This window comes from Bos javanicus, chromosome 17 (genome assembly GCF_032452875.1).
Source record: "Bos javanicus breed banteng chromosome 17, ARS-OSU_banteng_1.0, whole genome shotgun sequence".
NCBI lineage: Eukaryota > Metazoa > Chordata > Mammalia > Artiodactyla > Bovidae > Bos > Bos javanicus.
Genome location: NC_083884.1, coordinates 45,995,199 through 46,010,705, shown reverse-complemented (window position 1 = coordinate 46,010,705; position 15,507 = coordinate 45,995,199). Strand labels below are relative to the sequence as shown.

The 15,507-nt window shown below is 45.9% G+C and overlaps 1 pseudogene; it reads right to left on the bottom strand.

The window, feature by feature from the left end:
- Positions 1–12,450: 12,450 nt before the first annotated feature.
- Positions 12,451–14,147, bottom strand: LOC133228470 (sec1 family domain-containing protein 1-like; annotated as a pseudogene).
- Positions 14,148–15,507: the final 1,360 nt, after the last annotated feature.

Here is a 15,507-nt window from a genome sequence, read left to right as displayed (position 1 = left end):
ACTTTTGCCCTGAAGCTGCATGGATTGGTCTATCCATTTCCAGCTCTCCGGCAGTGCTTCTCCAGCATCACAGGCATGACACCCAGCAGCATTAGGAGCAGCCGGCCCATTTTCAAGGGGGTAGGTTTGTACTCCATCCAAGTAGGTGGCTGATGTCCAGGGCCTGAGATTGGCTCACACCTAGAGATCTAGCCTGGTTAATGATTAGGGAATGAATTAGCTGGATGTCTGAATTGGTACCCCAGCTAGTTATTGGGAAATAATCCCAAGAAATTTTGGCAGGCTGAGGTTGGATAATGCTTAGAAACTCAGTCGGACTAGTTATCCTTGACCCAATCGGGCAAATACTTGAAGACGAAGCTTACCCAATGTCTGGGAACTCACCTAAATATCTTCTTGTGAGCAGCTGGGCTAGAGTCTGGAGTCTTACAATCAGGCACCCAACCTGGTTAGTAACAGAGCATGAAACCTGGTTAATGCCTGTTCACACAGCTTGGTTAATGTCCACAAATTTGACCTAATGTGTCCCAAGGAAGAAGAGCTAGAACATGAACTGTCATCTGCACTTGAAAAGCAGACCAACAGTTCTGGAAATATCTACTCCAAATGCCTTTGAAATGCAAACACAGTCTGGTTGGAGTGGACACCAGAGATCTTGATTTGGTCTGAAGGGCTTTTCCCCCTCTGTGCCTGGAACCCATTCATCATCCACATCAGTACACAGGCAACATCTCATGTCTTCCCAGATTTTAATTGGCCTCTCAAGATGCTCTGAGGTCTCACAGAAGCAGACACTTGAGGTAGGGGAATCAGCACTGGTTAAACTGATGAAAAGGGACATGGAGCTGGAAGTGTGAAACAATTCTGAAAGAGCTCTGTCCACAGTGATGCTCCACAAGTGCACTTCACTGGAATAAACTGAAGTGTTGCAGAGAGGAACAAGTGCTTGTCTTGGAGGGACAATGAAATGAGAAGCCACTGTGTCATGATGTTCCCAAGGAAAACTAGGAGCCATGAGGGTGACCCACTGCCCTTCAGAGGTCATAGCTGGAGTGATAATTCTGTAGGAGATGGAGCATGACTTCTTATTAGAATAGAAGCAGTCACTCATGTCCCTTTCATCTTTCAAGATATTGATTGAATGATGCCAAAAGCCCAGTACACTGTTGAGCAGTAGCCTCTATAAAAGAAGCTCTGAGACAGCTTCCCCAGCCTCTTCCCTCACTCTATTATAACAAACAATAGAGATAAAAGATGCTCTTTTCACCTAAGGACTGGTGATGCAACCAGGTAAAGTATTGTCAACCATCCTGCAAATCTATAAGGATGTCATAGCCACTGCCTTAGATTTGATTGTCCATCCAAATTTTATTGTCCAACCAGCCATTCAATAAATGTTGCTGAGCACTTACTATATACCAAGCACTGGGCTAGGTATGGCCCTTCAGAAATTACAGCTCAATAAGGAGATTGAGATTGTCTTCTCAATAGGGAGACAGTCATGGAAATAGACTAAATTGTCAGATCTCTTGGTTTCAGGCAACAGAAACACAATTTCACATGCCAGAGGTCAAGAGGGCATTTGTTGTTCAAGGACAAGGTAGGGTTCTGAGCTAGGTATTCTCTGTGTCTTAAGAATTCCACCCTTCACTCTTTCCTGACCTGATAGATCTAGAAAAACTGGTCCCAGCTCTGTCTCAAAGCACTTCTTCACCTTCAGGTTGGGTTCAGTGGCAGGAGATTGGAGGGTGGCAGGAGAGAAAAGCAGGGGTATTCTGCTTCTGTCCTGCTTGCCTGTGGCTCTGGCAGACACTGTATTATTCTAAGGTCACAGACCCTACACATAGATGCTTTCTCCAGGCAACAGCTGTCCCTGGCTTCCAGAAACATTGCTTTCTCACTTGTCATTCAGATGATCCCAGGGGTAGACTTCCCACTCTTGCTAGCCCCTGAAGTGGGAAGGAACAGAATAAATATGTATAAACATAGAGGAAAAAGAAGGTACTTAACCAAGGCAGTCTATAGATTTTCATAGAAAATCTATTTTTCATAGAAATTGAATAAATAATTTTAAATTTTATATGGAAACAAAAAAGACTCAAGAATGGCCAAAACAATCTTAATAAAGAACAGAGCTGAAAGAATCATGCTCCTTCACTTTAGACTATATTACAAAGCTACAGTAATCAACACAGTACTGGTACAAAACCAGACAATAGGATAGAAAGCCCAGAAATAAAGTCATGCACTTATAGTCAATTAATCTATGACAAAGGAGGCAAGAAAATACAATGGAGAGAAGACAGTCTCTTTAATAAGTGGTGCTGGGAAAACCAGACAGCTACATGTACAAGAATGAAATTAGAACATCCTATAATACCATACACAAAAATAAACTCAAAATGAGTAAAAGTCCTAAATGTAAAACCAATACTCTAAAACTCCTACTGGAAAACAACATAGATAGAAGAGTCTTTTACATAAATCACAATACTTTTGATCCATCTCTTAAAGGAAATAAAAGCAAAAATAAGTAAGTGGGACCTAAATTAAACTTAGAAGCTTTTGCACAGCAAAGGAAACCATAGACAAAACAAAAAGATAATCTATTGAATGGGAGAAAATATTTGCAAATGATATGACTGATGAGGTATTGATATCCAACATATATAAACAACTCACGCAACTCAACACTGAAAAAAACTCAATTTAAAAATCATCAGAACACATGAATAAACATTTTAGCCAAGAGGAAATGCAGATGGTCAACAGGCACATGAGAAGATGCTCAACATCACTAATCATCAGAGAAATGCAAGTCAAAACCACAAAGAGATATCACTTCACACCAGTCAGAGTGCTATCATCAAAAAGAACACAAATATTGGCAAGGATGTGAAGAAGAGAACCCTTGTACATTGTTGGTGGGAATATAAATCAGTGCAGCCACTGTGGTTTACTTGTTAAGTCGTGTCTGACTTTTGTGACCTCATTGACTGTACCTACCAGGCTCCTCTGACCATGGAAGGTCCCAAGCAAGAATACTGGAGTGGGTTGCCATTTCTTTCTTCAGATGATCTTCCAGAACCAGGGATCAAACCCATGTCTCCTGTATTGCAGATAGTCCCCTGCACTGTAGGCAGATTCTTTACTGCTGAGCCACCAGGTTTGTAAGTTTCTCAAAAAACTAAAAATAGACCCAGAAATTCCATTCCTGAATAAATACACACACACACAAACAGTAATTGGAAAAGACACATGCATTGAGGTGTTTGTAACACTGTTTACAATAGCCAGGATATGGAAGCACCTAAATATCCATTAACTGAGGAATGGATAAAGATGTGGTTCATATATACAAAGGAATATTAGCTACAAAAAGGTACAAAATTGTGTCATTTGCAGAGATGGAGATGGACCTAGAGACTGGCATACAGAGTGAAGTCAGAAAGAGAAAAACAAATATTGTATATTAATGCATATATGTGGAATCTAGAAAATGGTAAAGATGATCTTACTTGCAAAGCAGGAGAGACACAGACAAAGAGAACAAATGTATGGATACCAAAGGGGAAGTTGGGCATTGGATGAATTGGGAGATTGATGTATATACACAATTCTGTATAAAATAGGTAACTAATGCAAACCTACTGTATAGCACAGGGAACTCTACACAGTGCTCTTTGGTGACCTAAATGGGAAAGAAATCCAAAGAGGAGCCATATGTATACATATGGCTGATTCACTTTACAGCAGAAACTTACACAACAATGTAAAGCAACTATACTCCAATTTAAAAAACGTATCCCTGTGTTTTTAATTTCTAGATCATCATCCCAGATTTGGGCACAGGTGTCTGTGTATCAGTCTTCCTGGAGCCCTTTCAGGAGCTGTCTCTCAAAGACAGATTCAGGTGTCTGCAGCATAAATGTCAGTGCTCTTTCAGAAAGATGAGGTGGATGGCTGAGTACTGAAAATACATTATTGCATACCTAGACTGTATTGTTGAAACACGTTTATCTGACACTCAGGTGGACAACTGTTCCTAGAAATGAAAGGCAAGTTAGAGGTTATTTTGCCCATAAATCACCCACAAAAAGAGATTTGACCTTCCACAGTAGTGAGCATTGACTTGTGAGTGTACAAATACGGGGAATGTTCATTTTTAAATGTCTCAGCAAGACAGGAGTTAGACTAGTTCTGCATCCTAATACTCCTTTCTAATGGTGCTTCCCTGCATGGAGCCTGGGTCTGGTGCATGTTGAGAAGAGGGGTCTCATGTCTTGATGATTAGAACTCTGTAAGTATTTGGACACAGAATCCTGTCTTGCCCACAAGAAGCTTCCCCAGGTGGTGTCAGAGATCATGGAAGTGAAGGACTGTTCCAGGAAACGATGTCTTTAGATTGGCATTGAGAGAAAAGACAGTTGACACATGGATTTTATGAAATGCATTAAATGGCTTGTCACTGTGACAAATAATAAAAGTAATGACTGTTAAAGAAAGTGGAGCAACACAAAAACTACTTAAAATATCATCAAGCGTTCCTTGTGGACTCTCCTGGCTGCCATGGTATAAATGTTTTATTAAATAAAAAGCAGTTTGCATCTCCCTTCTCTATGGAACTTGCTGTTGCCTTTTTGTTTTGAAATTTTAAATCTGTATCATCCAGTTATTTATGGATCTCATGGACCTGTAATTTTGCTTGTTTGAAATCATCTGAGTTTGCGTCCTAATCTTGTTGGGGGATCACTGTACCCAGCTGAACTGACTCTCTCAAATTTACTCTAATTTATCTTGAATTATTTAGTTATAAAAGGAAAGCACTCTCAAGGCTTGGAAACATCCTCTGGGCCGACCTCTGTGACAGTGACTGTCCCCAAAGTTCATTCACGTGCTTTGTACAGGAACGGTAGCACCCTCAAGGTTCAGCTAGATCCCAGTTCTTCCAGGATAGACTATAGTTCCCAGCCTCCCTTGCAGCAAGGTATGGTCGCATGACCAAGTTGTAGCCAATGATATTAAAGAGGAAATTACGGGTACTACTTCCGGTTTGCCTCTAAAGACCGACCCCTTTACCCCTCCTCCACCACCACCACCATCCCTAATCCCCCACCTCCCACCATCTTTTCCCTTTCCCGGGATGGAAGTGGACGCGTGTGTTGCCATCTTGGATCTTGAGGAGGACGAGGATCTACCAGGGCTGGTGGAGCAACGACGTGGATCTGGGGCCTTAGATGGTGGGGTCAGTGCACAGCGTTCCACGTAACAGGCCACGGCTTGTAGATAATAGAAATTCCCCGTTTTGTTTAAGCCACTCTTATTCGTGCCCCTGCTCACATGCTGAGGCACACAGACTCCTCTGAGCCCCTTGTTTTCCATCTTTACTTTCTTCTTTCTTTGTGAAGTAAAAGCATCAGATAATAATGGTGGACTTTAACGGAACACAGTCTGTCGCCCCCAAGTGGTAATTAAATGTCCTGTGAATGACCTCATTGATCCTCCCAGCGGTTCTGTGGCGTAGGTGATGCTTCCACCCGCCTCCTATAGATGTGGAAACCGGGACACAAAGACCCCCAGTAAAGCACAGGGCCGGTAAGGGGGTAGGGCATGAGCCCAGGTGGTCTAGCTCCAGAGTCCCCTGACATTCTGCACAGGGAAATCCCGTCACTGTCCCATGTAAATTCAGAGGGAGCTGATATCAGACCTCTGTTGTGATGTGTTTCTTTCGTAAAATAGGCCCTCAAGTCAGTTCCCCGATAATATTTCCAGAGGGTTTCTCGATCACTGCCTGCCCCAGTCCACCCACCCCTTGTACAGCATGTGTACATCTGCACACATGTGTATGTGTACATCTAAGGGTCCATCTGAGTAGCTGAGAGACTACGATGGCCCCACAGCCCTTACACAGGATGTGGGGAGCCTGGCCACAGGGCCCTCCCTAGCTCAGACCCACCATCTCCCACTGCCCAGGGTGAGGAATGGGGGCTAGGACAATGTTTAGCAACCAACTGGGGCCCTGGAAGTGACTCAGGCAGCTTCCTTCTCCTTTCTGCCATTTTCTCTTCACTCCCCCAAACCCCACTGTGCTGCCCCTCCTTAAGGGGAGCAAAAAAGAGCACCCTCAGCCCCAGGCTCCCAGCCAAGGAGTTCAAGAGAACCCAAGATGAAGTGAAGTGAAAGTCACTCAGTCGTGTCTGATTCTTTGCGACCCCATGGACTATATGGTCCATGGAAATCTCCAGGCTAGAATACTGGAGTGGGTAGCTGTTCCCTTCTCCAGGGGATCTTCCCAATCCAGGTCTCCCACATTGCAGGCCAATCCTTTACCAGCTAAGCCACTAGGGAAGCCCTAGATAGACACCAAGAATGGACTAGAAGCCCAGTCAGACTGATTGGAAATTGTGCAAACTGCAGAGTCACAGGGGCTAAGGGGATGAGTCTTAACCCACATATGATGCCATTGTTATGTTCATAAGGTCTACAGGCATTTCCTCCAGAGTAAGGGGCAGGGGCCCCAGCAGGATCTGCTAAGTAGGGGAGGATATATCCTCACTGTCCCAGCAAACCTGCCCTCAGCCTCCACAGGGACTTGGGAAAACTTCTCTGGGATTCTCCCTCTTCACTCAAGTTAATGGTCCTCCCCTGGGCAGTGACCCTGCAGTCTTTCAGCAGCTGGAAACAGCAGTTGCTCTAGATTCCCTAAAGAGAGTTATGTTTCTGGAGCTTCCATATGGGCTCTTTGTCCAGAAGGTCACGAGGGAGCACTTGTCCAGGGAGCTGGGATTCTGGGCTAAGCTCAGTCTGTCACAATGGCTGGCTTAGGATCAGTTCAGTTCAGCTCAGTTGCTCAGTCATGTCCAGCTTTTTGCAACCCCATAGACTGCAGTACGCCAGGCTTCCTTGTCCATCACCAACTCCCGGAGCCTACTCAAACTCATGTCCATCACGTTGGTGATGCCATCCAACCATCTTATCCTCTGTCGTCCCCTTCTCCTCCTGTCTTCAATCTTTCCCAGCATCAGGGTCTTTTCCAATGAGTCAGTTCTTCGCATCAGGTGGACAAAGTATTGCAGTTTCAGCTTCAGCATCAATCTTTCTAATGAATATTCAGGACTGATTTCCTTTAGGATGGACTGGTTTGATCTCTTTGCAGTCCAAGGGACTCTCAAGAGTCTTCTCCAACACCACAGTTCAAAAGCATCAATTCTTTGGCACTCAGCTTTCTTTATAGTCCAACTCTCACATCCATACATGACTACTGGAAAAACCATAGCTTTGACGAGACGGACCTTTGTTGGCAAAGTAATGTCTCTACTGTTTAATATGCTGTCTGGGTTAGTCATAGCTTTTCTTCCAAGGAGCACATGTCTTTTAATTTTATGGCTGCAGTCACCATCTGCAGTGATTTTGGAGCCCCCAAAAATAAAGTCTCTCACTGTTTCTATTGTTTCCCCATCTATTTGCCATAAAGTGATGGGACCAGATGCCATGATCTTGCTTTTCTGGATGTTGAGTTTTAAGCCAACTTTTTCACTCTTTTTCACTTTCATCAAGAGACTCTTTAGTTCTTCGCTTTCTGCCATAAAGGTAGTGTCATCTGCATATCTGAGGTTATTGATATTTCTCCCAGCAATCTTGATTCCAGCTTGTGCTTCATCCAGCCCAGTGTTTCTCATGATGTACTCTGCATATAAGTTAAATAAGCAGGGTGACAATATACAGCCTTGACGTACTCCTTTCCCGATTTGGAACCAGTCTGTTGTTCCATCTCCAGTTCCTACTGTTGCTTCTTGACCTGCATACAGATTTATCTGGAAGCAGGTCAAGTGGTCTGGTATTCCCATCTCTTTAAGAATTTTCCAGTTTGTTGGCTTGGGATATAAAGTACATTAAGTATGGATCTCAATCTATGATCTTAGGTGTGCTAGAAAATACCATTTAGGGCTGCCTTTCTGTAAGGGATTCCCTGGTGGCTCAGACAATAAAAAATCTGGCAGCAATGCAGAAGACTCAGGTTCAATCCCTGGGTCGGAAAGATCCCCTGGAGGAGGGCATGGCAATACACTCCAGTATTCTTGCCTGGAGAATCCCATGGACAGAGGAGCCTGGAAGGCTACAGTCCATGGGAGTCACAATAGAGTCATACAGGACTCAGTGACTAACACTTTCACTTTCACTTTTGCATAACTGAAGCGCATTCTTTTTGAGTCTTCCCTTTGTGTCTTTGGTGGAGATGTCAGTTCAGCCCATCGAGGATCCCCTTCCCTTTCTTCCCTGGTATTCTAAGTTCTGCGAAGGTGGTGTGGGCACCTTTTTTCCTTGTTTGTATTCAAGACCTTTGGAATACATTCATGTGATTGGCAAATTTCCAGACATATAATTATGAGCTGAATCAGAACACTCAAGCCCCTTCCCATGCCCCTGCATCCAGGATGCCAGGGGCTGGGCAGTGGCAGCAAAGGTGGCCGGATCTGCATCTGGCCCTATCAGGTCATTGTTCCAGCCCTGACCTTCCATCCTCTTGACCATTGAGTGCTCATCCCAGGACCCTATACATACACTCACTTTCTGCCTGATCAGTTCAAATCACTATCCGAGATGCTGACTGGTGTGGGGTCACAAGATGCCATGACATTCTGGAAGAAGAGCACAATGTCATCACTTTGTGATGACAAAGTAATGACATCACAGGGATGTCATCACTCCCATGAGTCCCTCAGACTGGTCCTTGCAGGTCTCTGTGATTACTCCTCCTTCCCCAGGGCTTCTCCAAGGTCCCTGTCGGTCTCTGCCCCTTCCACATGCTCCGAAGAGCCTGGGGCCTCCCGCTGCTCCCACCCCTTCCAAGGAGGCCTGGGGACCCCATGACCAGACTCACGACACTGTCTGGATGCTCCCCAGGCAGCATCTATTCCACATCAAGGTACCTTCTGAGCTGGGGCTTGGGCCTGGGGGTCAGGGGGAGTAGGGGGGAATCAGCCCTGAGTCAGGTGCTGGGTCACCCCAGAGCAGTTTTTAGGGCTTATAATTCCACATTGGGAAGGTCACTGATATCCCAGTGGCAGGATATTTTTGCCCTGGGCTTCTCTTTTACCACCATGCTCCCACACCTGGTCATTGTGCTAGAGGCTTTTGCTCCAGGGGAAGTCCTGTAGGAGAATCAGAGAACTAAGGAGTAATATTACTGTATATAAGAGACTTGTCTCAAGTACATCATCCTGCCGTAATGCAGAGAACCTTGGGAGAATACCTTCAGAGACAGTTGCTTCTCAAACCAAATAGGTCAAGATTACTCTGGGTTGGGGAAGAGAATAATCCAGAAAAAAGATGAGAGACACGAGAAGGAGCCTTGCACCCAACCTCCACAACGTCAGCTCTGAAATGGAGAGTGTCAGGCACCCCAGATAAATCAGGACTCTGAACACAGAGGGGAATTGGATTTGCTTCCTGCCTGGGATACTGGGAGCAGTGACCGCACAGGACTCCCCACAGCCAGAGTGAGGGCTGTGGCTCACAGAGAGAGGAGGTGGCTGATGGAGCCTCAGGGCAAAGGGGACCCACGAGAAACCCTTTGGGCCCTCACCTCCCTGTATGTGGAGGAGAACATGATGCACCCACGTCCCTTATAAGATAAAGTCCTACAGCAAAGCAAGGGACGGGGCATGAGGAGAGCTGTGCTGAGGCAGGAGCTGTGACACCATGCACACTGAGACAGTACTGTAGGAGCAGACCCCGGACGGGGATGAGAACCATCAGCAGGTATTAGCAAGGGATGTGGTGGCTGGAGTCCCACCTCCACCCCATGTGAGCCCGCTTAGAGGCACCCACGAGGAGAAGAAGAAAAATCCCCTACTGTCTAGATATTCCGCATTGATGCCATTCACCTGGAACTGAGTCTACTGTTTCCTGCCATTAAGCAGAGTGAGGGCTCTAGAGAGAAACTATATTTAGTTATAAAAGAATCATGTTATTTTACACACTTGAGTTGATGCCTTAGAAATCTGTGCCATCTGAGCATGCTTTGGGAGAAATGGTTATGTGCAGTGTAACAAATGTCAAATTTGCTTTAGAGCCCTGGAGGAACAAAACCAATTGTGTTTTCTCTACCAAGAAGTAGGGTTTGCCCTGAGCTGAGGAGGCTGTTCTGGGTCTGACATCATCTTGAACCTGGAGGGTGGGTTCAAAGGCAAAGGTTCAGTCACTTCAGGATGAGCCAAGGGGCTGCTCACCCAAGTTCTGAGAGTAGCTGAGCTGGGAGGAGATGGGAGAAGCAGAGGACAGATGGAGAGATAAGGAGGGAGAGGGACAGCTGGGCTGGGAGGAGGGGCATCGAGTTGGGGAAACCACAGGTGATGTCCTGACCCTTTCTTCAGCCTCCTCACTTGGGAACAGTTGCCCTCCCCCCATAGTCCTGTGAGAAGGGAGGAAACTTCAGATTGGAGGAGGAAAACCCGGCAGAGCTGCTCCATTAGACTCATGAAAGCGGTTATCCATCGGTTCCTTCACGCCCTCGGGAGTTTCATCGTCATCCTCTGTGTCCCTGACACTGCTGATAAACGGTGGTGGGGGATGACAAGGTTCTTGACCTCTTCGGAAACAGACAACAAACAATAAAATTAGAAGAAAGCCAAGATGGTTTTAGGTAGTGACAGCTGCTACAACAGGAATAAGACCAATGATGAGATGGAGGATAATGTGAGGATCATTTCCATGGGGTCAGGGGAAGTCCCTGTGAATTGATTTTTGTGCTGAGAACGGAAGGAGATAAGGAAGGAATCAGACATGTTAATGTATCAGGAAGAACATTCTTGACAGAATGAAGAGCAAATGAAAAGTTCCGTGAGACAGGTTAAAGTGTGGAGACTGATAAACTGAGAGAACTTGAATGCCATGAAACCGTGACCAGTGAGCATGTCTGTGTCCCCACTGACCCTCCATCGAGTGCTCAAAACTGAGCTGGGGGCCGGAATTGTGTCAGTGTCTCGTTCCCATGGGAAGCATCAGTGCTCCTGCCCCAGTGCTTCTGCCCCATCTTTGCAGCTGGCATCCTGCACGATCTAATTGTGAGAGAGATGGGAGAAGAGCAGACACGGTTGAGCAGGTGGGGATGGAGTGCTCACAGGAGCGGAGTTATTCCCAGATGAGGCCATTAACACATTCTCACTCCATGGGGCCACAAACACCTTCGTCCACTCGGTCTGTTTCCACTGGTCTCTCCCAGGAAGGACAAGGAGTCCTGTGAACACGCAACAGTCTGCATCTGAGTGGGTTTAACTCAGAGCTTCATGGCAATTTCCATTCATTCTGTCTCCAAGGATATTTTCTGAAGCCTTTCCATCTGCTGAGCCAAAGAGATTGCTCAAGACCAGATGTGGAGAGCCCTTGGCCCAGGTAAGAAAGGGGCCTATTAGACAGGTGACCTGCAGCTCCAAGCTGGGAGGTGGGGCTTCAGGAGCACACCTGCCAGTCAGCTTCTGCCGAGAGCAGAGACAGCTTGAGGGACAATGGCCTCCCCATCCCCACTCAGGTTAGACTTTACTTGCACTGGGGGAATTTATATGCACTTTTCATCTGTTCCTCAAATGGCCCAGCAAGGTGACTGGGGTTGTCTCTCATTGCCTGTGATGCTCTGACTTTGGAAATGCTTGTCCCCAAATCACTCTCTTTCTGCAGGGAAACATGAAGATCTCACTGTAAAATGCTTGGGTCAATGAGAAACCAACTCCCAAGGAGTTATAAGAACCTAGGGCTTCCCTGGTGGCTCAGCAGTAAAGAACTGCCTCCAGTGCAGAAGCCTACAGAAGACATGGGTTTAGTCCCTGGGTTGGGAAGTTCCCCTAGAGGAGGGCATGGCAATCCACTTCAGTATTCTTGCCTGGAGAATCCCATGGACCAAGGAGCCTGGTGAGCTACAGTCCATGGTGTCACAAAGAGTCACACATGACTAAAGCAATTTAGCAAGCATGCATAAGAACTCAAGGTGGGGAAGGTGTGGTTTCCCAAAGCAAAATCAGGGTTTCTTTGGGAAGCAGAGGGAATACATGACACTCCAAACAATAGATATGTGATACGGGCCATTTGTGTCCACAGCGATCGCAGCAGCTTCCACTTGACAGTGGCTGGAGCTTGACACAGGCCTGTGAGGCACATGAACCCACCCCTGGTGTCCTGATGACAGCCCCTTAAAAAGCAGCTCTGAACCCTCGTCCTGCCTGGCCCAATGAGGCCTGTACTGTGGGATGTGTGACATGGAGCCGCCCCCACGCAGGGTGATCCCTTTGTTAAGCCACCGAAGATGAATTAAGGCACCAACGTGCCTGGAGGTGTCCTGGGGATACAAGGAATCAAAGATGGAAACCATCAATGTCAAGTCAGGAATTAATTCTGTCATGTCACCACCACTGTTAGGAGGACTCATTAAAGCTGAACAAGAATCAAAGGGTGATTTGCCAGGAAGGAAATAAAGACCCTCATGACAAAGTGGGGGGTGGGAGAGGGCAGTGCACCGAGTCTCACTGCATCAACTCAAGCTGTAAATTAAACTGCAGTTGATGGGATGGGATCTGGGTCTGGAGAGGCACAGACAGCAGTTTGGGGAGCTCCTCCTGATGGTTAAACTCCAGGCCTCTCCTTTTTTCCCAAGTTGTGACAGCTGTTTCATGAACTGTGTAGTATGAAAAAGTCAGCAGCAGCCTATAAAACATGTTTCCCTCGTTTCCCTTTCTGTTGTCAACAAGCTTCTGATATTCAATGTAGTTGCCTTCTCCCAACACAAAAACAATTGCTTCTTGGAATGAATTTTTGTTCCTCAGAACTGAGCCGTCACCGCCTGGCAGCATCTGGGATCAAAATATCTACAGTCATGGGTTTCACCGTTTGACGTCATGTCCCTGAAGACAGGTAGGTTGTTCTGTTTCTGTCCCGCCTTTGTCGCTCTTGCCATCATACACTGCGATCTTGTGTTGGGGACTCGTTTGGCAATGCCTGAGATGGCAGGAGCTGAAGCCATCCTAGCAAAAGCCTTCCTCTGTTTGATATATTGTAAGGAATTAAGGTTGCATCCTGCGTCAGTTCCAGCTTTTTGGTGTGGCTCCAAATCAACCTCAGAAGCTGTTTGCTGTGCACTTACATGATAGATAAGAAATGCCTCATTTATCTCCTGGATTACCTGCGTCAGAGTCTGATATTTCTTCTAGAAGAGATTTGCCCAGGAAAGCTTTGCTCATTATTTTTTCTTTATATTCAAAACATACATCCAGTTTTCGTGCCTTTACATGTCCTAAGACAGCAGTGGCAACATTTTATGGAGATCAGTAAGTCTTTGTCCCCTCTCCAAGGTCTTCTGGCAAAGAACCAAAAGCTGAGGATACCTGAGCAGTGTTGTCAGGAAGCATCCTCGTGGCCCCTTCATCTTTCCCTTCTGGTCCCATACTTCTCAGGCGTTTGACCTCATCTTCTGGTGCTCTGCTCTAAGATTCTAGTTCTTGCTGAACTGATTCCCAAACCTCTGGGAAGGGACTTCCTTTACATTTCTGCCAAAATGTATCAACTGGAGTTAAGTCATACGACTTCCTGGTTTTTTCTCTAGGTCACACTAGCACCAGCCAGGGACTTTTTCACTCCTGAAGATTCCTCCAGGTTAACTCTGTGTACGTGGAAATCCACTACATCACACGCGTAGGACTGATATGTCCAAATATGATGTAAAGGAGTTGCCAGATCCATGTTTCTGTCAACAGGAGTGAAGAAGGCTTTGAAAGCTGAGGCTGCCAGCTCCCAGCGCATCACCTGTAGTAAAACCATTTTTTGGCATCTCTTAGATGTTCCGGAAATTTCTTATCTATTTTCACTGCTCTCATTTCCATTGCTGTTCCTGCTAATTATCTGATTATAGGAAGAGTACCCAGCATAACAGAAAAGCAGAAGAGGCTGTCAACATTCCGGTTCGTAACAGTTTTCATTTCCGCATTTGTGATTTCTGAACTGTTAATGGCACAATATGAAACATTTCCTCATTTTTGATTGTATCGTACAGGCATATCATTTTCCAAAGTAATAAAATTGAGATACTGATCAAAAGCTGGATACTTGAGTAACTGCATGGCTGCTTCTTCTACATTTGCAATATACTCCAGTTTACTCCTTGAAAGGGCAGAAATAAAGTTGGTTTTTTTTTTCATGTGTTAACTCAATCTACTTTATTTCTTTTTTTTTAATTTTTTATTATTATTTTTTTTTACTTTACAATATTGTATTGGTTTTGCCAGAAATAAAGTTTAAATAAGCTGGTTCACATAGAGTTGATTTAAAAGAACTAAAGTAGTGGTTTATTATAAAAGGATACAACCAGGAACAGCCAGATGGAAGAGATGTGTAGGGTGAGGTATGGGGAAGGGGGCGGAGCTTCCATGACCTCCCCAAGAAAGCATTTCTCCAAGTCTCCAGGTGTCCACCAGCCCAGAAGCTTCCACCCACCTTTGCCACTTGCCTCCAGCTCAAACCTGCTCTTCTCCCTGGGCCAAGCCCTCCGACACTCCCCTCCCACCTCCTCCCTCTTGCCCTGCAGAGACCTGCACTTCCTCACCTCCACCTGCCTCCCCTCTGCTGGCTTCTCGTCTGCAAAGACACAGGCCCAGGAACCATCCATCCACACTGAAAATATCATTTCTCTGCCACACCAACTGCAGGCCACACTTCATTCTCCACTCACAGAGAACCTTCCAGGGAGACACATGCAGCAGGAGAAGGTTTTCACGGCACATCTATGGTGCTTATTCTTCTAGTGTTCCTGTCACTGTGGTCACCCCACCCACAGGGGTAGGCTGCATTCAGGGGCTGATGGGAGTATCACAGGGGTGCCCCATCCATGTGCCATCCTCCTCCTAATAGACCCCCCATCCTGTTTAGGAACAAACCTAATGGGGCATACTGAGAATAAAATTACTTGCTATTTATCTGAAATTAACACTTCACTGGCATCCCATATTTTATTTGCTAAATGTGACAATTCTACTTGGAATGACTTGGGTATGTCCTGTCTCTCTGAAGTGTCAGCTATAAGTCTGGACAAGCACTTTGGACCCTAACCTGCATATGTCCTTATAGAAGAAGTTTCTGTAATGTGAAATATCACTTCCCAGCCAAGGGTCTTCCCCCAGCCTGGGGACTCCAATTGTCAGGTGTGAGGGACCCTGTGGTCTGTGGGGAGAGCAGACAGTAATGGGGGCTCGCTGTCCTCTGTCCTCCAACATGTGCCTGGGGAGATGCTGACACAGGTCCCTGCAGGAAACATAAGAGGATGTTCTCTGAGTTTGTGTGTGGCAGCTGGGAGTTGGAGGCTTCCTGGGGATGTGAGGGGGAAACGTGGTGGGCACCCACTCCTACCCCTGAGCACGATGCACCTGAGAAAACCAATGGAGTCACTGTGCACTTAACAACAACAGCATCTGCTCAAAATATAATTATCTGTAAAACACTACAGTGTCATAAATAGAATGAAATACA